The sequence below is a fragment of the Microcaecilia unicolor genome, chromosome 2 (assembly GCF_901765095.1).
Source record: "Microcaecilia unicolor chromosome 2, aMicUni1.1, whole genome shotgun sequence".
NCBI classification, from domain to species: Eukaryota; Metazoa; Chordata; class Amphibia; order Gymnophiona; family Siphonopidae; genus Microcaecilia; species Microcaecilia unicolor.
Genome location: NC_044032.1, coordinates 239,745,838 through 239,772,605, shown reverse-complemented (window position 1 = coordinate 239,772,605; position 26,768 = coordinate 239,745,838). Strand labels below are relative to the sequence as shown.

Below are 26,768 nucleotides of genomic sequence, written 5' to 3'. Positions count from 1 at the left end.
GTTGCTTCCCCAGAGGAAAGAGATAAGCTGCTGAACACCTTATGGAAAGGGGGGAGGGCGAAGGTTGAGGGAGGGAAGGAACAAACAAACAAACAAACAAGAGAAATGCTAGGCACCCTAGTAGTTGTGGAGGGTAGAGATGTTGTAGACCAAGAGGGAGGGAAGTATGGAAAGAAAGATGCTAGAGACCACAGAGGAGGCAAGAGGAAGGGAAGGTGAGAGATGTTGGACACCAAAGAGGGAGGGAGATGAAGAGTGATCCTGGACTGTGGAATGAAAGGATAGGAAAGAAGAGATGCTGGAAATGGGGAAGCAGGACCTTGAACCACCCCTTAATGGGAGGGGGGCACACATTTGAAGGTTGGCCTAGGGCACTGATCTTCACTAATTTAAGTCAGGACCACTTTGGATCAAAATGAGCTGAAGAAGAGCTGCCAGATATCTTCCCATGCTGGTCAGCAGTGTTGTAGTCCTGCATGTGTCATTGACAGACATCCCCACTAGCCTGTCTTCAGAGCATCTTCAAAGAGGTGGGTATTTCCAAATGCATTCTCTTTGTTTATTGGGAAATGCCTTGTCTTTCAAGCATGGAAATTTTCTACTGTATTCTTTCTGTCATGAGCTTGGATAGAGAGGCAGAAAGTAACAAGGGAGAAATGATGGTGAGGGCCGCTCCAGAGGTCTCCAGGGCCACCATTGGCCCTCAGGCCTTGCATTGAAGAATACTGGCCTAGTGTGTCAAATATCCTTGGCCCAACCGTGACACTCTCTATGCCCTATTGTCTTCCACAGACAGCATCCTACTCTGGCACTTGGAGGTCACAGGATGTGGGAAGAGGGCTTCTGATGGAGGAAGCAAAGAAAAAAATGACATGACCAGCAAGTACACATAGTGCTGTCCGCTAACAGGGTCACTTGCTACTTTCCTTGGGAGAATGATAAACAGCATTTCTGATAATATATTCAAGGCACTTCAGATTAATGGTGTGTGAGAGTAATCACAGGTCTTTCTTTTTTTCTTTTACATGAAAATGAGGGGGGTTGTTTTTTAAATGTGTTTATTATCTTTCCAGCTGCCTTGCTGATGACTCTTTGCAGATAATTAATGATCTGACTCCAGAGACCCCATTAACTGGGACCAACTGTCCATAAATTAGAGTCTGGGGAGGGGGCAGAGGAGGAGATGTGTGCCTCTATCAAGAAAGACTGAGTCCACCTTTTCCCTTCTCACCTGCACAGCTGACGGGGAGGGGGGGCCTGCTGATCTACCAATTAGAGACCCATCATGCCTGATGCCTTTACGAGACCTTTCGCTCTCCCTTTCTGGATGACGATTACCTCACGTGCACACGCATCTGTCATAAATTACAGTGTAGCTGGCACAGGATGATAGAATAAAAGCATAAAGGTTAAATGCACCAGTTGAATATCATGTACTCATCAGCCCCTTCCTCTCTCTCGTTTAAGTGGTGTGCTGCATCCATTGATTCCAGTTTATATCCCAGGTGCATTTTAAAGGCTCTCACACTACTGATGCAGAATTCCCACAACTTTAGCTTCCATAGCATCCCACAGATCAATCCAGAAACTGGTGGGTTATGTCCCTTTGCCAGCAGGCGGAGATAGAGAGAACTTCTGAGGCTCTATATGGTCATGTGCAGCTAGCCAAACCTCAGTATTCTCTCTATCTAGCAGGTGGATGGTCATAACTCTGCAGCTCTGGATTTTGGGACTCCTCGCCCGTTCCCTTGGGATGAGTTGAGGTACCCATGGGGTTGAGAGCTCGCTAAGGTGCTGAGCAGGGATACCTGGTCCCCCCAGGTCCCTCCCTTTCTCCCCCCTCCTGCTGGTTTCCTCTCCTGTCAGGTTGGCAGGAGCACGTGAGTTAATCTCCTATTTTCTTTTTAAAAAAAAAGGAAAGAGAAGGAACAGCAGTTCTCAGGCTCTCACAGTACCAGGTTTTTGGTCCAGTTGGGCTGGGGAGCTGTTTCAGCGGGTGGGGAGGAGTGTTCGGTGTCTTTTTTCAGACAGGGCATATGGCAACCCCTTCTGAGTCTGTTAAACGCTGCTCCCGGTGTGGGAACCAGAGAGCAGCATCTGGAGCCTGCGAATCCTGCCCTCGAGCTTCGGCGGGGCAGGGAAGCTCTTCTTCAGGACGGAAGACATCGGACCCGGGGGAGAGCAGCGGGGGCAGTTCTGTTGCTGGGTTCCTCCTGGCGGCCCTCCCGTCTGGCGGATGATCATTTTGGCGCCATCATGCCGTTGAAAGGGCGGGCGGCAGCGGAGTTCGCGCCCGAAGCGCGAAAGTGGCAAACAGCTGATTCGCGATCAGCTGGAGCCACGGAGTTAGTGCAGTCAGGCTCCGGGGGAACGGAGACAGCAGTGGAAGCAAGATGGCGGTTTTCCCACGCTCTGTCCCCTCGCGCCGTTTTGACAGATGCCATTTTGAATTCAGGGGGGGAGCAGGTTGCGGGGCCTTCCTGTGCCTCGGCTCGAAAATCTGGGAATTCTGAGGTAACTGCTGACGGGGCTGAGCAGGGTCTGCCCTTTTCTCCCGAATTTGTGCTCTTGTTGCACAGAACCTTTCTATTGAAACGATCTGGGGGAGCCATTGCTGTAGAAGACGCATTGGGGTCCCCTCACGAGGCAGTTTCAGTGTCCTCTCCTTCTATGGCAAAGAGAACTCGCTTGGATAGCCGGTAGGTGGATTTTGGGTCAGAATTGGGTATTGAGGTAGATGACGGTCAGTTGTCCGTAGTTTCCCAACTGACCCGGATGCCAGTCTGTCGGGATGGGGAGCCCATTGTCGGGGACTCACGGCACAGGGTGCGTGGTCTCGGATGGAGGCTTCTTGGTCCATCAATCTGTTAGAGCTGAGGGCAGTGCGTCTTGCATTGCAGGCATTTCAGGCGGATCTGACGGGGAAGCTGGTTTGGGTCCTCTCCGACAACGCGAACGCGGTGACCTATGTCAATCGTCAGGGGGGCACCAAGAGTGTTCATCTAGCCAAGGAGGCGATGTGTCTATGCCGTTGGGCGGTAGAGCACTTTGATCAGCTATCGGCAGCGCACATAGCGGGAACGTTGAACACAGAAGCGGACTTTCTGAGTCACCGTATGTTGGATCCAGGGGAGTGGGAACTCTCCGCACAGGCGTTTTTGTTGATCACTAGGCAGTGGGGAGTTCCGGATATGGACCTGATGGTGTGGGCAGACAGCGCCAGTCACACAATTTTTCAGCCAAAGTAGGGATCCCCAGTCTCGGGGGATCGATGCCCTTCTTCATCCTTGGCCGCAGGCCGCTCTTCTGTACGTGTTTCTGCCATGGCTTATGATAGGCAGGATTTTGGGTTGAGTGGCAAGGCACCCAGGTCGGGTGATCTTTGTGGGGCCGGATTGGCCCAGGCGTCCGTGGTACGCAGATCTGGTGCGCCTTTGGGTCGACAATCCGTTGCGGCTGCCCACTCATCGGGATCTGCTGCGTCAAGGTTCCATGCTTATGGAGGATCCCTCCCCATTTGGTCTTATGGCCTGGCTATTGAGAGGGCAAGGTTGAGGCGTAAAGGTTATCCAGAAAAGGCCATTGCCACTATGTTGAGAGCTAGGAAGCTAGGAATGGGTGGCGGAGCTGGTGGTTGGGAAGCGGGGCTAGTGCTGGGCAGACTTATACGGTCTGTGCCGGGGCTGGTGGTTGGGCGGCGGGGATAGTGCTGGGCAGACTTATACGGTCTGTGCCAGAGCCGGTGGTGGGAGGCAGGGATAGTGCCGGGCAGACTTACACGGTCTGTGCCAGAGCTGGTGGTGGGAGGCGGGACTGGTAGTTGGGAGGCGAGGATAGTGCTGGGCAGACTTATACAGTCTGTGCCAGAGCTGGTGGTGGGAGGCGGGGTTGGTGGTTGGGAGGCAGGGATAGGGCTGGCCAGACTTATACGGTCTGTGCCCTGAAGAGGACAGTACAAATAAAAAAAAGTAGCACATATGAATTTATCTTCTTGGTCTTTTTCTGCCGTCATCTACTATGTTACTATGTTACACGTCAACAGTGTATGCTAGAGTGTGGAGAACCTTTGAGGCGTGGTGTGCGAAGGCAGGTCTGTCAGCCTTTACGGCTTCAGTTTCTTCGATCTTGGCTTTTTTGCAGGATGGTCTTGACAAGTCTCTGTCTTTGAGCTCCTTGAAGGTTCAAGTGGCGGCCTTAGCTTGTTTCAGAGGTCGTTTGCAAGGGTCTTCCTTAGCCTCTCATCCGGATGTTGTTAGGTTTTTGAGGGGAGTCAATCATCTGCGTCCTCCGCCGAGGTTGGTTTTTCCTTCCTGGAATTTGAATTTGGTGCTGAAGGCTTTCCAGCGGTCTCCGTTTGAACCACTGTCTCAATTGTCGGTTAAAGATTTGACTTTGAAGACAGTGTTTTTGGTGGCTATTTCCTCAGCGAGGAAGCAGGCATATCTTCGTTTTACGGAAGCAGGCGTATCTCTCCGGACGGTTCCGTCCTTTTTGCCTAAGGTTGTTTCACGTTTCCATATGAGTCAACAGCTTTGTCTTCCCTCTTTTCGTAGGGAGGATCATCCGACGGAGTTTTGTGCGCTCCGGTGTCTGGATGTTAAGCGGGCTAATCAGATATTTGGAAGTGACTAATGATTTCCATTGTTCGGATCATTTGTTTGTTCTTTTTGCGGGTCCAAGATAGGGACAGCAAGCTTCTAAGGCGACGGTGGCTCATTGGTTGAGAGATGCCATCGCCTCAGCTTATATAGCATTCAGGAGGGATCCGCCGTCCTAGCTCCAAGCTCATTCCACTAGGGCACAGGTGACTTCTGTGGCAGAGGCTAGGTCGGTTTTGTTGGAAGAGATTTGTAGATCGGCCACCTGGTCCTCGGTGCATACTTTTTTGAAGCACTACAGAGCGGATGTAGCAGCAAGGGCTGAGGCTGCGTTCGGTGCTTCGGTTCTGCAAACTGGGGTCTCTGGGTTCCACCCTATTTAAGAACTGCTTGGGTACATCCCACCACTCTCTGGATTGATCTGTGGGACACTATGGAAGGAAAAATTAGTTATTACCTGATAATTTTCTTTCCATTAGTCCCGACAGATCAATCCAGAGGCCCTCCCTGGAGTTTTCTGCATATCTGTTTTCTAGTTTAGGTTGTTTTCTGGTTTCAGGTTTGCAGTTCCAGTTTCTTGGACTGTTATTGTTTCTTCAGGGTCCTTTGGAGCAACTTCCTTGTTTACTGTGAGCTGCATGCGTTCCTCCCACGCTTGCGGTGGCAGGGTGTCCTTGAATTCTCGAATAATAGGAGAATAGCTCTCTGTTGGGAGTTGGACATTTATTTGGCTTTGATATGGATAATACTGAGGTTTGGCTAGCTGCACATGACCATATAGAGCCTCAGAAGTTCTCTCTGCCTGCTGGCAGAGGGACATAACCCACCAGTCTCTGGATTGATCTGTCGGGACTAATTGAAAGAAAATTATCAGGTAATAACTAATTTTTCCTTTTTTTTTTTTCTGTTCATCTCTATGTCTTTTTGCCACTGTTTAGTCCTGAACCGCACCTTCCTTACTTGGCATCCTGTGCCAGAGCTATAATCTGTGAGGTGTTGGTCTTCTGGTGCATGAGTGGGTAATGGGGGTAAGTGTGATTCAGTTATAAATGTGCAAGGGAGGGATAAGAAAGCTGGAAAAAAAATACTTATGCAGATTAAAATGGGTAATAGTCAGTCCTTGATTTAGGCCGAGGCAAACGTAGGCAGCTGCCTTCGACATCAACTTCTGATAAGTGCTAGAGCGCTGCCACCACTGTCGTACCTCATTCTGGAACCGCAAAAAATGGAGACGGCCAAGGGGTAATGATGTCACTGGAAAAGTTCTTCTAAAAACCGGAGGAGACGTTTATAAAGAAACAATTCTTTATTGCAAGCGAAGTAACAAAGAATTGCTTCTTTATAGACGTCGCCTCTGGTTTTTAGAAGAGCCTACCTTTCCTACTTCTTGCTTCTGCAACCTTTTACCTAGGAACCAGTGTACCTCCACCCCTTTGGGGTGGTTTTCTTTGCTCTGTCACTGGAAAAGTGGCATCATTACCCCCTGACCGTCTCCACTTTTTACTGTTCCTTTTCTCTGCAGAACATTTTTACGCCTCCATTCTTGACCGGCACCGCTCCTAGCCAGTCCCTTAGCAGTGGCAATACCAAATCCACTTGTAAAATTCAGCACAGGCCCTGCATCGTTGAGCCTGTCTTCTTGCATGTGCGATGAATTTTTAAAATGGATTTGTTTTGGGTTGGGGACCAGGCTGAGGAGGACTGGGGGGGGGGGGGGGGTAGGTAAGGGTGGATGGTGAGAGAGGAAAGATGTGTGTGTGGGGAGGGGGAGGGGGGTGTCTAGAGCACCTCTTGCCTTCACCCTCTGTATTTGCCTTTTTTTGGTAAAGGAAAGGCATGGGTACATGTGCAGCCCTGTGGTTTTTCTGCTATTCCGAAGATTACTAAGAATATTTGGCACAGCTGCCAAGTTACCACTTCCAAGAAGGATATTTTGAGCCATTCCTGGATTTCTGCTAACCCCTTCCTTATGCATTATGGGAATTGCAGCACTGATTTCATTGGGTAGCATCATTTTATTTATTTATTTGTAGCATTTGCATCCCACATTTTCCCACCAATTTGCAGGCTCAATGTGGCTTACATTTGCCGTAATGGCGGTTGCCATTTCCGGGTAACAGATTTACAAATGGTCTTACGTTAAGGTGGATACATACATAATAACATACATGGAATATGATATATATAGAACAGAGCATGGTATATGTATATACCATGTGCATACATACATGGTGAGGAAGAATACATTCTGGTACTGTATAAAGGTTCCTGAGTAATAAATTGGATTTTAACATATATTAGATCATTGACTATAAAGAGATCCTATTCAACATAAGGTTTAGAGTGGTAGTGCTTCATCATTGAGAGCGGTTAATCAGTCATGCGATAAAAAGTTCGGTTTTGAACAGGTCGTGTATAATGTTGTTATTTAGTGTTTAAGATGGATGTTTATTGTATGCCTTCTTGAATAGTTCTGTTTTCAATAGCCTTCAGAAGATGGATAGGTCTTTTGTTGTCTTTATGGCCTTCGGTAGTGCGTTCCATAACTGCGTGCAGATGTATGAGAAGCTAGTCGCGTATGTGGATTTGTATTTTAGTCCTTTGCAGTTAGGATAGTCGAGATTGAGGAATGTGCGTGATGATCTTTTTGCATTCCTAGTATGCAAATCTATAAGGTTCGACATGTAGGTCGGGGCTTCCCCATAGATGATTTTGTGGACCAGGGTGCAAACTTTGAACGCAATTCATTCTTTTAGTGGGAGCCAGTGTAGTTTTTCTCTTAGGGGTTTGGCGCTTTCGTAGTTTGCTTTCCCAAATATAAGTCTGGCTGCTGTGTTTTGAGCGGTCTGAAGCGTCTTAATGATTTGTTCTTTGCATCCGGCGTAAATGGCATTGCAGTAGTCTAGATGAGTTAGCACCATTGATTGTACTAGGCTGCGGAATATTTCTCTTGGGAGGAAAGGTTTGATTCTTTTAAGTTTCCACATTGAGTAGAACATTTTCTTTGTTGTATTTTTCGCATGGTCTTCGAGTGTGAGATTTCGGTCAATTGTGACTCCCAGGATTTTCAGGCTGTTTGAGATCGGAAGTGTGTAATCCGGGGTGTTTATGGTATTGGGTTTGTTTGTGTTGTATGATGAGGACAGGATGAGACATTGTGTTTTTTCTGCGTTTAGCTTTAGTTGGAATGCATCTGCCCATGAATTCATTATTTGGAGGCTGTATGTGATATCATTTGTGATTTTGGTTATGTCTTGTTTGAACGGGATGTATATCGTGACATCGTCTGCGTAGATGTATGGGTTGAGTCCTTGGTTGGATAGCGATTTGGCTAAAGGTATCATCATTAGGTTGAAAAGGGTTTTGTGAGAGCGGTGATCCTTGTGGTACTCCTCATTCAGGTTTCCATGGTGTTGATGTTTTTGAGTTTGAGATCACTTGATCATGGACTACAACCACCACACTACTTTGGAATGACAGTTTAAAACTAAGATTGGACAAAAAATTCTCTTTCCCTGGAACCGAGTAACTTGGCAACTCTGGGCCTGATATTCAGCATGCATTAACTGGCTGGGAATGGCCACCGACCGTTTAACTTGCATCTCAGCAGCCTTTAACCGTTTTTTGCCACCGAAAATGCCCAGTTAGTGCAAACAGGGCTGGTCTTAGGCCGAGGCGGCCGCATAGGGCCTCACGCTTAAGGGGGCCCCGCGCGGTGCACCTCAGTCAGCCTCCTTCGCTCCCGATTCCCGGCGCTCCGGCAGTATTTAAATTTACCTACGTTGCAGGCAGCTTGGCAGCGTCAGTGAAAACGCTGTCTGATGTCCCACCAGCCTTCCCTTCGCTCGCTCGTTCGTTCCTTCTCAGTGTCCCGCCCCCAAGGAAATTACGTCAGAAGAAGGCGGGGCACTGAGGGAATGAACGAGCGAAGGGAAGGCTGGTGGGACGTCAGACAGCGTTTTCACTGACGCTGCCAAGCTGCCTGCAATGGAGGTAAATTTAAATACTTGAAGATTTGAAGAGAAGAGGGCGGGCAGGTGGGCATGGGAGCGGGAGGGATGGGGAGAGAGGAGAGCGTTGATCAATGACATGGATGGGAGGTCAGGGCCCAGGGAGAGAGGATTAATTGCTGGACATGGAGGGGAGGGAGGAAAATTGCTGGATTTGGATAGATGGAGGAGGGAAGGGGAGAGAGGAGCATCGATGGATGGGAGGGCAAGGCCCAAGGAGAGAGGATTAATTGCTGGACATGGAGGGGAGGGAGGAAAATTGCTGTATTTGGATAGATGGAGGAGGGAAGGGGAGAGAGGAGCATCAATGGACATGGATGGGAGGGCAGGGCCCAGGGAGAGAGGAAAATTGCTGGACATGGAGGGGAGGGAGGAGAATTGCTGGATCTGGATAGATGGAGGAGGGAAGGGGAGAGAGGAGCATCAATGGACATGGATGGGAGGGCAGGGCCCAGGGAGAGAGGAAAATTGCTGGACATGGAGGGGAGGGAGGAGAATTGCTGGATCTGGATAGATGGAGGAGGGAAGGGGAGAGAGGAGCATCAGTGGACATGGATGGGAGGTCAGGGCCCAGGGAGAGAGGAAAATTGCTGGACATGGATGGGAGGGCAGGGCCCAGGGAGATGAGGGGAGGGCAGGGGAGAGAGGAGAATTGCTGGATATGGAATGGAGGGAAGGAAAGACAAAGGAAGGAGATGCACATTGTAAACGGGCCCGCTGCTCCAGTATGGGGGAGGAAGCTGCCTTCCATGAATAGCCAGAACTTCACAAAACTGCCACCAGGATATACTTCAAAACATTCCTTTATTTTCCAGATTCATAAACAAAACTTCACTCCAGAGTAGAGACTTGCTTCTCAGGCAGGGCTGTTCTGCCTTGCTTAGTACATCAGCCAATTACACAAAGACTTTGCCCCCCTTCCCTGAGGGGAATGCAATAGTCCTTTGGAAATCCCAGCTTTTTTTTTGTCCCAGTCAGTAGCAAACAAACAGTACTTGTCCCATAAGCAGGATTTCCCCTCAGACAAACAGTTAATCACAAAGCAGCCTTTACTTTCAGGAGGTTCAATACTTTTGGGACTTCCTCCCACCCAAGGTATTTAAGCCTGTTCAGTACTTTAGGGACCTGTCTTGCCCAAGGATTTTCAGCCTGCACTGCTCCTCTCCTCCTGAACTGAATCCCTCTTCCCACCAGGCAGCCCTCCTTCATAAACAAGCCTTCCAACTTCAGAGGTTCTCAAGATAATCAGGTTTCAAAACAGGTTAGGAATTCCCCCAGCAAACTTTCCAACATTCATGGTTTCCCCAAAGCAAACAGGCTTCTCTACTTAAGCAGGGTTTAAACCAAAATAAATTCCAAAACCATGTAGGTTTCCAAACCTTCAGGGGCTGCCTTCCTCAGCTCTCAAGCTCCCATTCCCTTCTGCTTTCTTCCCCTGCTCAGGCTGATTAATTCCCTCTTCCATCCAATCCTTCTCCTGCTTCTCATCCCACCCCTCCCTATTACAGGTGGGCAGCATGATATACTGATTGCGGGTCCAGGGGAACTGGCTCCTTCATTCACCCTCCCTCTTGTGGTCAGAGACGGTATAGGGCCAGCTTGCCTATCCCCTGGGCTCTCACTGCTAGGACTGGAAATGCATTCTGGGAGATGTAGTTCACGGGTTTGCTGCTTCATTCTATACATCTGGGATGTAGCCTTGTCACAACATGGATGGAGGGGAAGGGAGAGAGGAGAAATGCTGGACATGGATGTAGGGGAGGGGAGGAAAGTAGATGCACATGGATGGAGGGGAAATTGCTGAATTTAAGGGCTGGATCGGAACACTTTGAAGGCAGATGCTGAAACTGGAGAAAGGATAGGGACAGGGCTACAGATGGTAGACAGGACACAGGAGGATGGTGGACATGGTGAGAGAAAAAATATCAAATGGAAAGAAGACACTGCATAAAACAGAAGACACTGGGACCAAAGCGAATAGAAAAACTAAATGATCAGACAACAAAGGTAGAAAAAAGTGTTTTATTCAGAATTTATTAATTGGAATATGTCAGCTTTTGGAAATGTGCATCTGTGATATTTTGCATGTAAGTTTCAATTTTTCTAGTATTGCTGCATGCTGAGTCTGACTTCTTGAGGTAACTTTCCAGTTCAGTATTTTGCCATCATATCTGTTGTATCATGTGTTTTTCATGTGTGATCAAGGTGCAGTATCCTGCTAGCGTGTAGTATTTGCAGCCCTTTTTGTTTTGTTTTTTTTTCACGAGGTAGTGTAATGGTGTTTTAGAGCCTGGTGTAATTACAGTTCTGCCTTTCCACGCATAAGGTTGTAGCTCGTCCTGTCCTTGGAATTAGTGCTGTTATGGTTTGGTAAGGTGTGTTTTTGCACGAGTTTGTGTATAGTGTTTTGCAGTGGAGAGACTGTGTGTCCGCACCTCTGACCCCCCGGTTGCCAGAAATGGCCCAGCATTGAATATCCGGGTTGAACGCAGGCAGTGGACAGTCAAAGCGCTGGCGGCTGAATATCGGAGGGGGGGGGGGGGGGGGTCTGTGTTTGACAAACAGTGAGTCACATGTAAAAACAAGTACATTTTGCTGATTCCCAGCCCCTGAAAAGTTTTAATTCTGTCTGCTGTCTTCTGCTGCCTCCTCCAAGCATTGTATGGTGATTCTGAATGGTTATTGCAGTGGCCTGAGAACCTGGGGTACCTAGTTGATTCCTACTGCAGCTCCTCATAACTCTGGTCCCTGGGCAAATCACTTAACCCTCCATGGCCCCAGGTACAAAATAAGTACCTGTATATAATACGTAAACTGCTTTGATTGTAACCACAGAAAGGTGGTATATCAAATCCTATCCCCTTTCCTTTTCCCTTTAGCATTACATAGTAACATAGTAGATGACGGCAGAAAAAGACCTGCACGGTCCATCCAGTCTGCCCAACAAGATAAACTCATATGTGCTACTTTTTATGTATACCCTACTTCGATTTGTACCTGTCCTCTTCAGGACACAGACCGTATAAGTCTGCCCAGCACTATCCCCGTGTCCCAACCACCAGTCCCGCCTCCCACCACCGGCTCTGGCACAGACCGTATAAGTCTGCCCAGCACTATCCCTGCCTCCCAACCACCAGTCCCGCCTCCCACCACCGGCTCTGGCATAGACCGTATAAGTCTGCCCAGCACTATCCCCGCCTCCCAACAACCAGTCCTGCCTCCCACCACCGGCTCTGGCACAGACCGTATAAGTCTGCTCAGCACTATCCCCGCCTCCCAACCCCCAGCCCCGCCTCCCACCACCGGCTCTGCCACCCAATCTCGGCTAAGCTCCTGAGGATCCATTCCTTCTGAACAGGATTCCTTTATGTTTATCCCACGCATGTTTGAATTCTGTTACCGTTTTCATTTCCACCACCTCCCGCGGGAGGGCATTCCAAGCATCCACTACTCTCTCCGTGAAAAAATACTTCCTGACATTTTTCTTGAGTCTGCCCCCCTTCAATCTCATTTCATGTCCTCTCGTTCTACCGCCTTGGCATCTCCGGAAAAGGTTTGTTTGCGGATTAATACCTTTCAAATATTTGAACGTCTGTATCATATCACCCGTTTCTCCTTTCCTCCAGAGTATACATGTTTAGGTCCGCAAGTCTCTCCTCATACGTCTTGTAACGCAAATTCCATACCATTCTCGTAGCTTTTCTTTGCACTGCTTCAATTCTTTTTACATCCTTAGCAAGATACGGCCTCCAAAACTGAACAGAATACTCCAGGTGGGGCCTCACCAACGACTTATATAGGGGCATCAACACCCCCTTTCTTCTGCTGGTCACACCTCTCTCTATACAGCCTAACAACCTTCTAGCTACGGCCACCGCCTTGTCACACTGTTTCGTCGCCTTCAAATCCTCAGATACTATCACCCCAAGATCCCTCTCCCCGTCCGTACCTGTCAGACTCTCCCCGCCTAACACATACATCTCCCATGGATTCCTATTCCCTAAGTGCATCACTTTGCATTTCTTCGCATTGAATTTTAATTGCCAAACCTTAGACCATTCTTCTAGCTTTCTCAGATCCTTTTTCATGTTTTCCACTCCCTCCCGGGTGTCCACTCTTTTACAGATCTTTGTATCATCCGCAAATAGGCAAACTTTACCTTCTAACCCTTCGGCAATGTCACTCACAAATATATTGAACAGAATCGGCCCCAGCACCGATCCTTGAGGCACTCCACTACTCACCTTTCCCTTCGAGCGAATTCCATTCACCACCACCCTCTGGCGTCTGTCTGTCAACCAGTTCCTAATCCAGTTCACCACTTCGGGTCCTATCTTCAGCCCGCCTAGTTTATTTAAGAGCCTCCTGTGGGGAACCGTGTCAAAAGCTTTGCTGAAATCTAAGTAGATTACGTCTATAGCTCGTCCCTGATTCAATTCTCCTGCCACCCAATCAAAAAATTCAATGAGATTCGTTTGGCACGATTTCCCTTTGGTAAAACCATGTTGTCTTGGATCTTGCAACTTATTGGCTTCCAGGAAATTCACTATTTTTTCCTTCAGCATTGCTTCCATTACTTTTCCAATAACCGAAGTGAGGCTTACCGGCCTGTAGTTTCCAGCTTCTTCCCTATCACCACTTTTGTGAAGAGGGACCACATTTTCCATTCTCCAATCCCTCGGAACCTCTCCTGTCTGCAAGGATATATTAAACAAATCTTTAAGAGGCCCCACCAGAACCTCTCTGAGCTCCCTCAATATCCTGGGGTGGATCCCGTCCGGTCCCATGTCTTTGTCCACCTTTAGCTTTTCAAGTTGTTCATACACACTCTCTTCCGTGAACGGTGCTCTATCCACTTCATTCTCATTTGTACTTTTTCCAGCCCATCGCGGTCCTTCTCCAGGATTATCTTCTGTGAAAACAGAACAAATGTATCTGTTTAGCAAATTTGCTTTTTCTTCATCATCCGCATAGCGGTTCGCAGTATCTTTTAGTCTCACAATTCCCTTTTTAGTTATTCTCCTATCACTAATATACCTGAAGAAATTTTTGTCACCCTTTCTTACATTTCTAGCCATTTGTTCTTCCGCTTTCGCCAGACGTATCTCTCTCTTGGCTTCTTTCATTTTCATCCGGTATTCCTCCCTGTGTTCCTTTTCTTGAGTTTTTATGTATTTCTGGAACGCCAACTCTTTAGCCTTTATTTTCTCAGCTGTGTGATGTGAATTGGTTCATCACATCCTGAAGTCCCTTGTGTTACCTAGACCTGCCAGAGGACATGGCTGTGCCAAGTCCAGGCCAGCAGGGAGCCCAGGGCAGTTATCCTGGTTATTTCCCATCTCACCCAGCCTCAGTTGTATAGATTGCAGATTTATTTGTTGCAGGAAGATTATAACAACCATCAGATGTAAGACACATCTTTCATGACCACCCATGGTGTGCACTATTTTACCCACCTGCATCTATGTTTTCTACCTTACTCAGATCAGCCTGAAAAATCTGACTCAGTCCTGATTTAGCCCCATGACATGCATGCCTGGAGATAGTCTTACTTTTCCTAGGTAATAAATAGAAAACAATCAAAACAAAAAAAGAAGAAAATAAGACAATACCTTTTTTATTGGACTAAATACATTTTTTGATGGCCAGAACCATTTTCCTCTGGTTTAGTTAATATGAACATAACAAAGTATCATCTAATTTTAATTTTTTTTGTTTTGTTTTATTTCTGTTTCTTACCTTTAAAGTGGACTAACATGGCAACCATACTGCTTTTTCTACGGAAATGAGAACTGAATGAGATTTCTTCGAAAGGTGTGAGTCAGGATCAGGCGTTACATTTGCTGGTACTGTTATGTTGGTCTTGTGGGAGAAACATTGTTCCAACATTTCAGATTACTAGTGTAGGGAGTGATTTTTTTTTACAGTGCAAGCATTCAAGGCTGCAGGCTGACCTTAGAGGGAGCCATGAACTGAAGCACAGCAGCCACAGTGGCGTGGCAGAGCCAGGGAACAGGGTGACGTGGGGGAGTTTGTTCAGCTGAGCAGGACACATTTGACCTCATGTAATGTCAGCAGCTGAGCAGATTCCCAGCAGCATAGATAATTCTTTAGTCTTAGAAGTGGGAAAATCTGTGCACTTTGTACCATCCTCTCATTACCTTTGCCCTCTTTTGAAGAAATGTGCCCTTAAGAGTGTGCTTTAGTCCCACTGAGATGCACAGTGTGACTGGGATTGAGTGTCTTTGACTGTCTGCTGCACATACAGAACCTGCTGCATGTGCAATGGGTGGGTTTTGGAGGTCTCATCAGACAAGATAAGGGGGCAACAGTGAGATGTGTACCTGGGAGCATTTATATGAAGTCCACAGCAGTGCCCCCTAGGGTGCCCCATTGCTGTCCTGGGATGTCTGAGGGACCAGTCTGCTAAAAATGCTGACCCCTTCTACATCCCAATGGCTTGATTATCTATGCTTTTAACTGCTACTTTTTTTTTTTTTTTTCAAAAATGGCCTGAAGAGAAAAATGCACACAGCACAAAACCTTGTTGCAAACGATATTTTTGAAAAAATAATAATAAATAAATAAAAGGCATTTTGCTTTTTCAAAAATGTCTATATTTCCTATTTAGATTTGGGACATTTAGTGCAAAACATCCAAAGTCCGACTTAGACATCATATTGAAAATGCCTTTCTATGTGGGGATGTTATCAACGTGAGGTACCGTTTAAGATGTGTTATTTTATTTTTAACCCCAGTTACTAGGGCTCATTGCATAAAATGGAACCTTTTCTAAAATAGCATGAGTTAGTGGTAAAATAATATATCTTAACAGTAGTCCACATTGATAAGTACACACCTTAATAGGAAAAGCCACCCTGGGTAGGCGGGTTGAGGATGGGTGCGTTTTTAAACATCCAACTGTTAGTACCACAGATCCAGCAACCTGTACTCTAAAACCCAGGTGATTTAAATGCCTATTCTTTTTAGAAAGCGAAACAGGTAAAAATCAGCGATTTTCAGTGTCCAGCACCTCTAGACTGTATCTGAGCTGGAAGCAGGCCCTAATCCATTATTTATTAAAAGCAGACAAGATTAGAGCCCTGCTCATTAAAAAAAAAAGTTAGAAGTAGGAAATTTTGGTTTGGTTTTAAGAATATGTGCAGCAAAACAGAGCAATATAAGTAGCAGAATTATCAAAGCAAACCAAAGTTAGATAAATATATAAAAGAAGCCAGAATTTGCTTAGCTGTTTGGGAATCTGGTATCTACAGAGATTTCTGGTTCTTAATTATTCTGTGAATATTTGTATAATATGTGACCATCTCTGGTGAAAAGGTGACTAAAGTAGCAGATCCAAAATATTCAGAATGGCCAAATTTCATGTTATAGGTCCATAAGCAGACTGAAAAAAAGTTACGTTTGAACTTCTGTAACTTTTTATTTTTTCACATAACAGGATGAAATTTGGACTGCTATATTACAAATTGTTTGCACTAACAGAATTCATTGAAAACTCGTTTTCTGTTGCTGGTGCAGAACATGCTAAATATTTTAGACAACCTAATGTGTGTTGTGAGTACCTGTCACCAACCTTTCAGAGCTGAGGGATTAAGGACTTGTCTCTTCAATAAATTAACCAGAGAAAATCCAAGAATGCACTTCTTTGCAGTATACAGGGTGAACTACAAAACACATTAAAATTCTTCTTCATAAAGTTGCACATTACTTCTCTTGTGACTAACAATATTGTTCTTAAACTTTAGAACCTCATGAGCCTCTTTTTCCCAGAGGAGGAACAAGGTAAAAAGCAAGTGCCTGAGCATTTAAGGCTCCAACAAGTTCACAGGGTTTTCCCTTTCAATATTCTTTTAGAACAAAGACTAGCTTCCATTCTTTATTTTCTAGGAATGCTTAGCCTAACAGCCACCTCCAATGGGTAGTACCAAACACCTGCAATAACTCTTCAGTACTATTCTCCACCCGGCTGTTACTAATAAAAAGAAAATACTAGGGAAAACATGCTCTGGTTTCACCTTTTCAGTCAATCCTCATGTTCAAAAAAAGTACCTTGTTCCTTTTCATTGCTCTATTCATAACTGTTGCCTCTTCTGTTAGGTTTTCCATTTCAGAGCTTTGTAGGCAATGCTCTCAGCCCCAGATGCTCAAAACTCCGGTGCTGTACTAGACAGCGCTGGAAAAATACTACCACAACAGCACGGCGAAGGAACTTACACGTATATATTTATACTTTATTAGGTTTGCTAGACTGCTATCTGCCTGGGCCAGTGGTGTTCCTAGGTTGGCTGCCACCTGGAGCGGATGGCCGCTGCGCCTCCCCCGACAAATCACCCCCCTCCACCACATTATCTTCCCCTTCCCAAGGGCATCGCTCTTACCTCCAGGGGGTGCAGGGAGCAGTCGCGCGGCTGTTGGCTGCGTCGGTTCCCTACCCCAGAACAGGAAGTAAGGTCAGAGGGAGCAGGGAACCGGCGGAGCTGACGGCTGCTTCCTGCATCCCCTTGCAGCAGAGTAACATAGTAAATGATGGCAGATAAAGAAGACCTGTACAGTCCATCCAGTCTGCCCAACAAGGTAAACTCATTTTACAGGTTCCTTGTCATCAAGCAGATGAATCCGTTACGAATGGGTTGTGTCCATCAACCAGCAGGGGGAGATAGAGAGCACTAAAAAACCATAGTGCCTCATGGCCAGCTAGCTCCATCTGCCTCTTCAGTATTCTCTATCTCCCCAGCAGGGTGGACGCAGCTTATTCAGCTCCTTCAAAAAAAAAAAAAAAAAAAATCTGCCCGGGGTGGCTCCTGTGCTTTGGCCAGTGGTAGCAGGGGAGTTGGGGGCTATTGCAGCTCCACTTTAAAGGCACATAGGTTCGCCCTTTCCCTGCCTTACCCGGACCCCGATGTGGATGTAGACACATAGGTTTGCCCTGTCCCTGTCTTTTCCCACACTCTCCTTTCTGGATGCAGGCACATTGGTTTGGCCTTTCCCTGCCTTTCCCACTCTACTAATCCTCCGGAGTTGGAAATTTGCCTCTATTGCTGTTGCCTCTAACTTTCCTCACAGCGTTAAAAAAAAAAAAAAAAAGTGTCGCGCTTTGGTGCTGCGATTCCAGAAAAGAGGTTTTCTTCTGATTGTGCAGCGTGACCAGAGCTCTGGGACTCAGTCTGGTGAGGTAAGAGCGTTTTGTAGCTCCTCCGGGGAGGGCCCGCGATCGGGATGTTTTTGGCACGAATCTGTCATTTTGAATTTTCCGCCGTTTTCGCTGATGGCTGCGGAGGTTGTTAAGCGCTGTTCCCGGTGTGGCAAGCGCAGATCCGCAGCAGGGCTCGTAAATCGTGCTCTTCAGAATGTCAGGGCCGGCACGAGCATGGCGAGCGATGTTTTTTCCCGCTCAGTGGAGCTGGCAGCGGGCGCCATTTTGGACGCGCTGCATGGCGCGACCCCTGCAGAAGCGGAGGGGTTTGAAACTGGAGGGGAGCCTCGTGTGGAGGCTAACAGGAGAGCTTCTATCCCCGGACTGGAACCGGGAGGCCAGGGTGAGCCCTTCTCCCCTGAGTTTGTGTTGCTGCTGCATAAAACATTCATGTTAAAAAGTGCTCTCCCGCTGGGGTCTCATTCTGCTCTGCTAACTGTTCCCCCTCCAGTGGAGCCTGGCTTCGGATTGCCGTCAGGCGCGTTTTCCCCTGACAACTGGCCGCAGGACAAGCGCAGAAGGGTTAATTCCCCTTCAGAGAGTGGCGCACCCCCCTTTTCCTCCCCGTGGTTGGGATGTGAGGATTCTGAGGGGTCTGGAAGGCCCTCGTGGTCGGAAAAGCCAGAGGAAAATGCAGAATTGCCACCGGATCCAGATGATCCTTCCGCGGTGAGGATTTCCACCGCGACGAGCTGCCAGCGCTTATTTCTGATGCCTTGCAGGTCCTCTCTATTGAAGATCCTGGGAGTGGCGAAGCCTCCTCTGGTAATCCGAGGATGGCAAGTACTAAGAAGCCTGCTCGAGCCTTTCCTTTGCATGACTCCATCCAAGAGCTTATTTCGGCTCAATGGGCTGACCTCGAGGGGCCTTTGAAAGTCGCCAGGGCAATGGGGCAATTATACCCTATAAGTGAGGAGCATTTGGCGCGCCTAGCAGGGCCTAAAGTCACGGCTGTGACAAAGAGGACTACCCTCCCAGTTGAAGGAGGAGTTGCCCTGAAGGACATGCAGGACCGATGCCTGGAATCAGCTCTGAAACGGTCCTTTGAAATTTCAGGCCTATCCCTACGGGCATCTGCATGCAGCTGCTATGCTGCCCGAGCCTGCCTCGCTTGGTTGCAACAGGCAGTGGAACAGCCCGGGGATGGAGCGGAGTCCCTTACTGAGGTGGCACCATGGATGGAGTTGTCCTTGTCTTTCTTGGCTGACGCCCTTTATGATCTGGTCAGAGCTTCGGCTAAACAGATGGCTGTGGCGGTGGCGGCTCGCTGCCTTTTATGGCTACGGCATTGGGCGGCTGTCATGGCCTCTAAGCAAAGGTTGGTGAAGTGCCCTTCCAAGGCCTTCTCCTATTTGGTGAGGAGTTGGAGAAAATTGTTAAAGGCCTGGGGGATGCTAAACCCCAGCGCTTACCCGAGGATAGGCCGAGGCTTCTCTCCAAGGGTCAAGCGGTTCCCTCCTCTTACAGACCTCGCTTCCGTGAAACTAGAAGGTACCGCCCGGGGCGTTCTGCTGGTTTCACTTCTCGTGCCCGCTTTCAGCAGAGGAACTCCTTTTGTTCGGACAAGTGTTCCGCAGCGACCGGCTCAAGGCCTGGAGTTCAAGGGCGACCCTCTCAATGATGGTGCGCCGGCCCACTCCTTGATTCCTGCAGTTGGAGGCCGTCTTTCCCTCTTTCTCACGGAGTGGGTCAAGATTTCCTCAGATCAGTGGGTTTTGGACCTGATCAGAGATGGCTACAGAATAGAATTCAATGTCCCGGTGAGAGACGTGTTTGTGGAGTCCCGATGCGGTTCTGCCGTCAAACGGGCGGCGGTAGAGGAGTCCTTGCAAGGCTTGATTCACCTAGTAGGGGTGGTGTCCGCGGTGCCTCCCACCGAACACGGCTCCGACCGTTACTCCATTTACTTTGTGGTGCGGCGAAAAGGAGGGTCTTTTTGGCCTATCCTCAACTTAAAGGAAGTCAACAAGTCTCTTTAAGAGTGCGACATTTTCACATAGAAACCCTGCGCTCTGTCATTGCAGCGGTACAGCCAGGAGAGTTTCTCACATCTCTGGACCTGAAAGAAGCTTACTTTCACATTCCTATTTGGCCCCCGCACCAAAGGTTTCTTCGGTTTGCGGTGATGGGAAAACATTTCCAGTTTCGGGCCTTGCCTTTGGCCTCGCCACAGCTCCCCGAACCTTTTCCAAAGTAATGGTGGTAGTAGCTGCTTTTTTCAGGTGAGAGGGTATTCGAGTTCCCTTGTGCCTAGATGACTGGCTCATCAGAGCGGACTCCACAGAGGAGAGTCATCAAGTAACAGCCAGATTGGTCTCAGTACTTCAATCTGTGGGCTGGGTCGTCAATATGGCCAAAAGTCACCTGATCCCCTCTCAATCTCTAGAATATTTGGGGGTCCGGTTTGACACAGCTTCAGGGTTTGTTTTTCTCTCCCCGAGCAAAGGCGGTGCAAGCTTCAGAACCAGGTCCGTCTTCTCCTGAGGATGCCTCGCCCCCGCGCTTGGGACATTGTCCAGCTGTTACGGTCGATGACTGCCACCTTGGAAGTGGTGCCCTGGGCGAGAACACACCTGAGACCTCTGCTAGACCATTAAAGCTAAGTGCTTGCTGATCTGAACAAAGAGTTATAAGCCATTGAAGTAAGTGCTTTTTGATCTTCAAACCATTTGTTGTTGACTGTAAACGGTTATCAAGCACATTGCCAACTGAATACTTGAAAACTAGAGTTTTTGCCCCATGATAGAAACCGAACACTGTATACAATGTTATCAACTCAGTATCAGTGTTTAAAACCTGACACCCAGTGTCAAAGGTTTCTGAGGCTTTCTCTTCTAAAAAAATATTTATATATCTTTTGAGCTATAGTGAATGATTTTGAGCTAGAGTGTGAATGTCCCTGCATTAGTTTACGTAGTTACTCTAGCCAGTACTGTATCTTTTGAGTAGTTCTTAACCTCTGCAGTGCTCCCTGCTTTAACGATGGTGTCCATTTTCTCAGGATTATCAGTACAGACTCACGTGGCTTCCTGCGGCCCGGCTCAGTATGGAGTGGTGGATCTCAGACAGCATGCTGCGCGAGGAATGCCGCTAGCGCTCCCCGATTGGTGCCTGGTGGTAACAGATGCTAGCCTGAAGGGCTGGGGTGCACATTGCCGGGGAAGGCATGCCCAGGGTCTCTGGACACCCGAGGAGTCGGAGTGGTCCATCAATCGCTTGGAGTTAAAAGCGATTTTCCAGGCTCTTCTGGCCTTTCACTCGACCCTGGAAGAATTGGCTGTCAGAGTTCTGTCGGACAACACGACAGCAGTGGCCTACATAAATTGACAAGGTGGCACTCAGTGCAGAGCACTGGCCGCACAGATTTGCCACTGGGCCGAGCTACATCTGCAGTTTCTGTCAGCAGCTTACATTGCAGGTCAAAGCAACGTGCAAGCCGATTATCTAAGCAGACATCAAATTGAACCAGCGGAGTGGGAAGTGGCAGACGAAGTGTTCCTTCAGATCTGTGCCAAGTGGGGGACGCCCGTAGCGGATCTTATGGCCTCAGGCGCAAATGCCAAAGTCCTGTGCTTTTACAGCAGACGAGAGATCCTCGCTCAGCAGGGTTGGATGCCTTGGCTCAACCTCCTGTATGTGTTCCCTCCGTGGCCCTTGATAGGGCAAGTGCTCCAGCGGATTCGACTACATCAAGGAGAGGTGGTTCTCATTGCCCTGGATTGGCCCAGGAGGCCGTGGTATGCGGACCTCTGGTGGATGCTGGTAGAGGCTCCCCTTCCTTTGCCTCTGGTACCGAATCTGTTGTCACAGGGACTGGTGACCATGGAGGACGCCTGCCGCTTTGGTCTTATGGCATGGCTATTGAGAGGGCGCAATTGAGAGACCAGGGTTATTCCAGTAAAGTCATTTCCACTCTCCTACAGGCCCGCAAGCGTTCCACGTCCGTGGCTTATGCCAGTTTGAGGCTTGGTGTGCTGCTAAAGCGATTACACCTATGCGGGCTTCTGTCTTGCCGATACTTGACTTTTGCAGGATGGTTTACAAAAAGGCCTTGTCTATAATTCCCTGCGTGTTCAAGTGGCAGCCTTAGCATGTTTTCGAGGGAAGGTCGCTGGCCTCTCCCTGGCTGCTTATCCGATGTGGCACGGTTTCTTAGAGGGGTGCTTCGGCTCCATCCTCCTGTACGGGCTCCGTGGTCCGGCCTGGAACCTGGGGTTAGTTTTAAAAGGCCCTTCAGTGTTCGCCCTTCGAGCCGCTAAGGGCGAGCTTCAGAGAAGGATGTGACCCTAAAGACGGTCTTTTTGGTGGCCATTACTTTGGCGAGACGGGTGTCTGAGCTCCAGGCGCTGTCCTGTCAAGACCCTTTTCTGCAATTCTCAGAGTCTGGCGTTATGGTACGTATGGTGCCTTCCTTCCTGCCTAAGGTGGTTTCAGCGTTTCACCTAAACCAGCCTATTTTCTGCCTTCCTTTTCCAGAGAGGAGTTTCCGGAAGCCTTTGGGCAATTGCACCTTCTAGATGTGCGAAGGGCTCTGTTGCAGTATCTGCGCATGTCAAATGCTTTTAGGACCTCTGATCATCTTTTTGTCCTGTTATCAGGTCTGCGCAGAGGGTCTCCAGCGTCTAAAGCCACTATTGCCCATTGGCTCAAGGAAGCTATTTTTTCAGCCTATCTGTTGTCTGGCCGGTCTCTGCCTGAAGCCTTCAAGGCACATTCCACAAGAGCGATTTCCTCTTCTTGGGCTGAAACTGGAGCACTCTCTCTGCAAGAGATATGCAGTGCAACGACATGGGCTTCTAAGCTCTCTTTGCCCGACATTGCAGGCTGGATGTGGCTGCCAGGAGAGACGTGCATTTTGAAGCACAAGTGCTGGCGCGTGGTGTGGCTTGTTCCCACCCTGTCTAGGGATTGCTTTGATACATCCCATTCGTAATGGATTCATCTGCTTGATGACAAGGAAGGGAAAATTAGGTTCTTACCTTGGTAATTTTCTTTCCTTTAGTCATAGCAGATGAATCCATGAGCCCTCCCTCAGTGATTCATTGTGTGATTGATATTGTTTTATGTTCAGTTTTTCCTGTAGATATGTTCCCTCATTGGGAGAAGTTGGAAAACAGTCTTCAGGATTTCTGTTCTGTTACAGGAAGTTGAGTTCGTCCCTCCTTTGTTTTATTGCTCCTGTTCTGGGGCGTTCATCCGCTGTGAGGAAAGTTCATGTTATGCGGTGTAACACTGCTTTGGAAGCTTCAAATGCTGAAGAGGCAGATGGAAATAGCTTGCCGTGAGGCACTATGGTTTTTCAGTGCTCTCTATCGCCCCCTGCTGGTTGATGGACACAACCCATTCGTAATGGATTCATCTGCTATGACTAAAGGAAAGAAAATTACCAAGATAAGAACCTAATTTTCCCATATGTGATACTTTATACCCGAGTTTCATTTGTCCTTGCCATTCTCGGTGCATAGACCGTCTGTCCAGCACTGTTCCTGTACTAAGTTCTGAAGCTAATGTCGAAACCCCTTAAAATTTACACTCCATCCCATCCATATCTATTCAGTCACGATCAGGGCGTAGACCGTAGAAGTCTACCCAAAACTGGCATCGCCACCTAATCTCCACAAAGATTGCGTGGATCCATTCCTTCTAAACAGGATTTCTTTGTGTTTATTTATTTATTTATTGCATTTGTATCCCACATTTTCCCACCTCTTTGCAGGCTCAATGTGGGCATTCCATGCATGTTTGAATTTCATTACCGTTTTCATCTCCACCACCTCCTGCGGCAGGGCATTCCACATATCCACCACCCTCTGTGAAAAAATATTTCCTGACATTACTCCTGAGTCTGCCCCCTTCAACCTCAATTCATGTCCTCTAGTTCTACCGCCTTCCTGTCTCCGAAAAAAGGTTTGTTTGCGGATTAATACTTTTCAAATGTTGGAGCATCTGTATCATGTCACCCCCTGTTTCTCCTTTTCTCCAGGTATACATGTTCAGATCAGCAAGTCTCTCCTTGTACGGTTTGCACGCAAATCCCATATCATTTTTGTAGCTTTTCTTTGCACCGCTTCCAGTCTTTTTACATCTTTAGCAAGATACGGCCTCCAAAACTGAACACAATACTCCAAGTGGGACCTCACCAACGACTTGTAGAGGGGCATCAACACCTCCTTTCTTCTGCTGGTTATGCCCAGTGCCGTAGCGAGGGTGCCTGACACCCGGGGCGGGTCGCTGCTGCGCACCCCCCCCCCCCCCCCGGGTGCAGGGCACGGTGCCCCCCCTCCGGAGCGCTCCCCCCCCCCGAAATGCATCCTACCTTTCAGCGGGGGGGGGGGGGGCAGACGGGAGGGCCGATCCGCCCCCAGTGCACGTCACTGGGAGCTGCGTGGGCTCTGCTGCTTCCATGCTTTCTCTGCCCCGGAACAGGAAGTAACCTGTTCCGGGGCAGAAAGCGCAGGGAACCAGCGAGCCGACACCCCCCCCCCCCCAGCGCGTGCACCTGGGCGGACCGCCCCACCGCCACCCCCCCTTCCTACGCCACTGGTTATGCCTCTCTCTATGCAGCCTAGCATCCTTCTGGCCACGGCCGTCGGCTTGTCGCATTGTTTCTTCACCTTTAGATCCTCAGAAACCAACACCCCAAGGTCTCTCTCCTGAGTCAACCTTACTAATCTCTCCCCTCCTACCCAGTATCTCTTTCAGGTTTCTGCACCCCAATTGCATCACTCTACACTTCTTGGCATTAAATTTTAACTTTTTAATTTAACAGAAACCAGAATGCAGGTATATACTTTTATTTTTAAATTTATTTATTGAAATTTTTATAACACAAATCATATATTACCTGTTTGGAAATACAGAGAAAATCACATTACAGGAATAACAAATGTTAATTAGCAGACTTGATCATCAATCTGGAATTAATTATACACTCTTCCTTAGACCTCAGTAAACGATAGATGAGGCGATAGCAAATCAAAGAGAAATATCATCACTATTTTAAATAAATCGACATAACCTGAAAACCAATTAATATTATTAGCTGGCTGTTGTTGGTTCCCTTAACTGGCTGTTTAATTTTTTCTGATCCAAGAAAGCCTGCAGCTGAGATGGTTCTAGAAATACATGACTTATTCCCCAAATATGTTATTCTACATTTACAGGGAATATGCCAGCATAAATGTAGCCCCAATATTCCTTGTTTCATTTCGCAATTTAGGAATTTCTTCCACCTTTCCTGTGTTGAATTAGCAACATCCGGATAAATCCATATTTTTTGGCCATGAAACAGTTTTGAGGAATATTTAAAGTATAACTTTAACACATGATTTAAATCTTGTTCAAAAACAAATTGAGCAATCAGAGTCCCACGATCAGTTATTTCAAAAGTAGAATCTTCCAAGAAAGCAGTCAAATTTTGATGTTCTTGTAATCCCTTTGACCATTTCTCGATAAATTTACAACCAGATCCTTTTTTGAGGAATATGTTGAACCTTATTACAAGGAGGTAAATTAGAGGAAGGAATCTGTAATATTTCTTGTAGGTACATTTTAAATAGGTCATTTGAGTTTACTAAAGAAGATCTTGGAAAGTTCAATAGTCTCGGATTCAAACGCCTATTATGGTTTTCCACTTGCTCAATTTTATGATGGATTTTAAATTTGTCTTCAATTAAAGCTCCAACTGAGGATTTAATATCTTTTATTTCCGTTTTAAATTGTTGAGCTGCAGGTATATACTTTAAAAAAAAAACTACAATAATGTAAACCTAAATGTACACTGATGAAATAGTATTATATAGTGAAACAGTATTCTATATTATATAGTGAATGTGCTCAGTTTTTTTGGTGCTTTACATTGACCCGAAGGCTGCAAATATATAAGACACCATTCCAGCATCACTGCACACCCTACCTCCACTCCTATACCAAAAGTTAGCAAAAAAAGAAAACAATCATAAAAAACGGCTACTTAGCTGTATAGTTGTAGCAAAAAACGTTCTTGTAGTATCTGAAAGGAGAAGTTCCTTGTCATCAAGCAGATGATCCATTACGTATGGGGTTGTGTCCATCAACCAGCAGGGGAGATAGAGAGCACTCAACTTTTCTCAGTGCCTCATGGCCAGCTAGCTCCACTGCCTCTTCAGTATTCTCTATCTCCCCAAGCAGGGTGGCTGCAGCTTCTTCGAGCTCCATCAAAAATCTGCCTGGGGGTGGCTCCTGGCTTGCCAGTTGTTAGCCGGGGTGTTAGAGGCTATAGCAGCTTCACTTTGAAGGCACATAGGTCAGCCCTTTCCCTGCCTTACCCATGCCCCCGTGGATGTGGACATATTAGCTTGCTTTTCCCTGTCCTTTCCCACTCAGTAGATGCAGGCACATTGGTTCGCCTTTCCCTGCCTTTCCCACTTATCTGAGCCTCCGGAGTGTTTTTATTTACCTCTTTTGCCTCTGCTTTCCTCACAGCGTAAAAAAAAAAAAAGCGATCTTGGAAAAGAGGTTTTTTTTTCTTCAGATTCTTCTGCAGGACCGGAGCTATGATACTCGGTCTAGTGAGGTAGGAGTGTTTTCTGACTTCTCCAGGGTGGGATCGGGACGTGTTTGGCGCAAATCGCCATTTTTGAATTTTAACCGCCGTTTTCGGCGATGGCTGCGGAGACTGTAAAGCGCTGTTCTAAATGTGGGCAAGCGCAAATCAGCAGCGGGGCTCTGTAATTCGTGCTGTACAGACAGTAGAGCCGGCCCGAGCATGGCGAGCGGCGATTTTTCCCACTCTGAGCTGGCAGCGGACAGCCATTTTGGATTGTCCACATGGCGCGGCTCCGTTGCGACGGAGAGCCCTGAATCCGGGGAGGGGGGGGGGGTCCTCTGAGTGAGGCTAATAATAGAGCTGATAGCCCTGGGCAGGATCCGGGCGGTCAGGGAGCGGTTTTCGCCCCTGATTTTGTT

At 47.6% G+C, this 26,768-nt stretch overlaps 1 protein-coding gene across 1 annotated transcript in view; it reads left to right on the top strand.

Moving 5' to 3' along the window:
- Window positions 1-26,768, top strand: part of DMRT1 (doublesex and mab-3 related transcription factor 1) — a 327,363-nt gene that overhangs the window by 86,381 nt on the left and 214,214 nt on the right. The gene's annotated exons all lie outside the window — the stretch shown is intronic.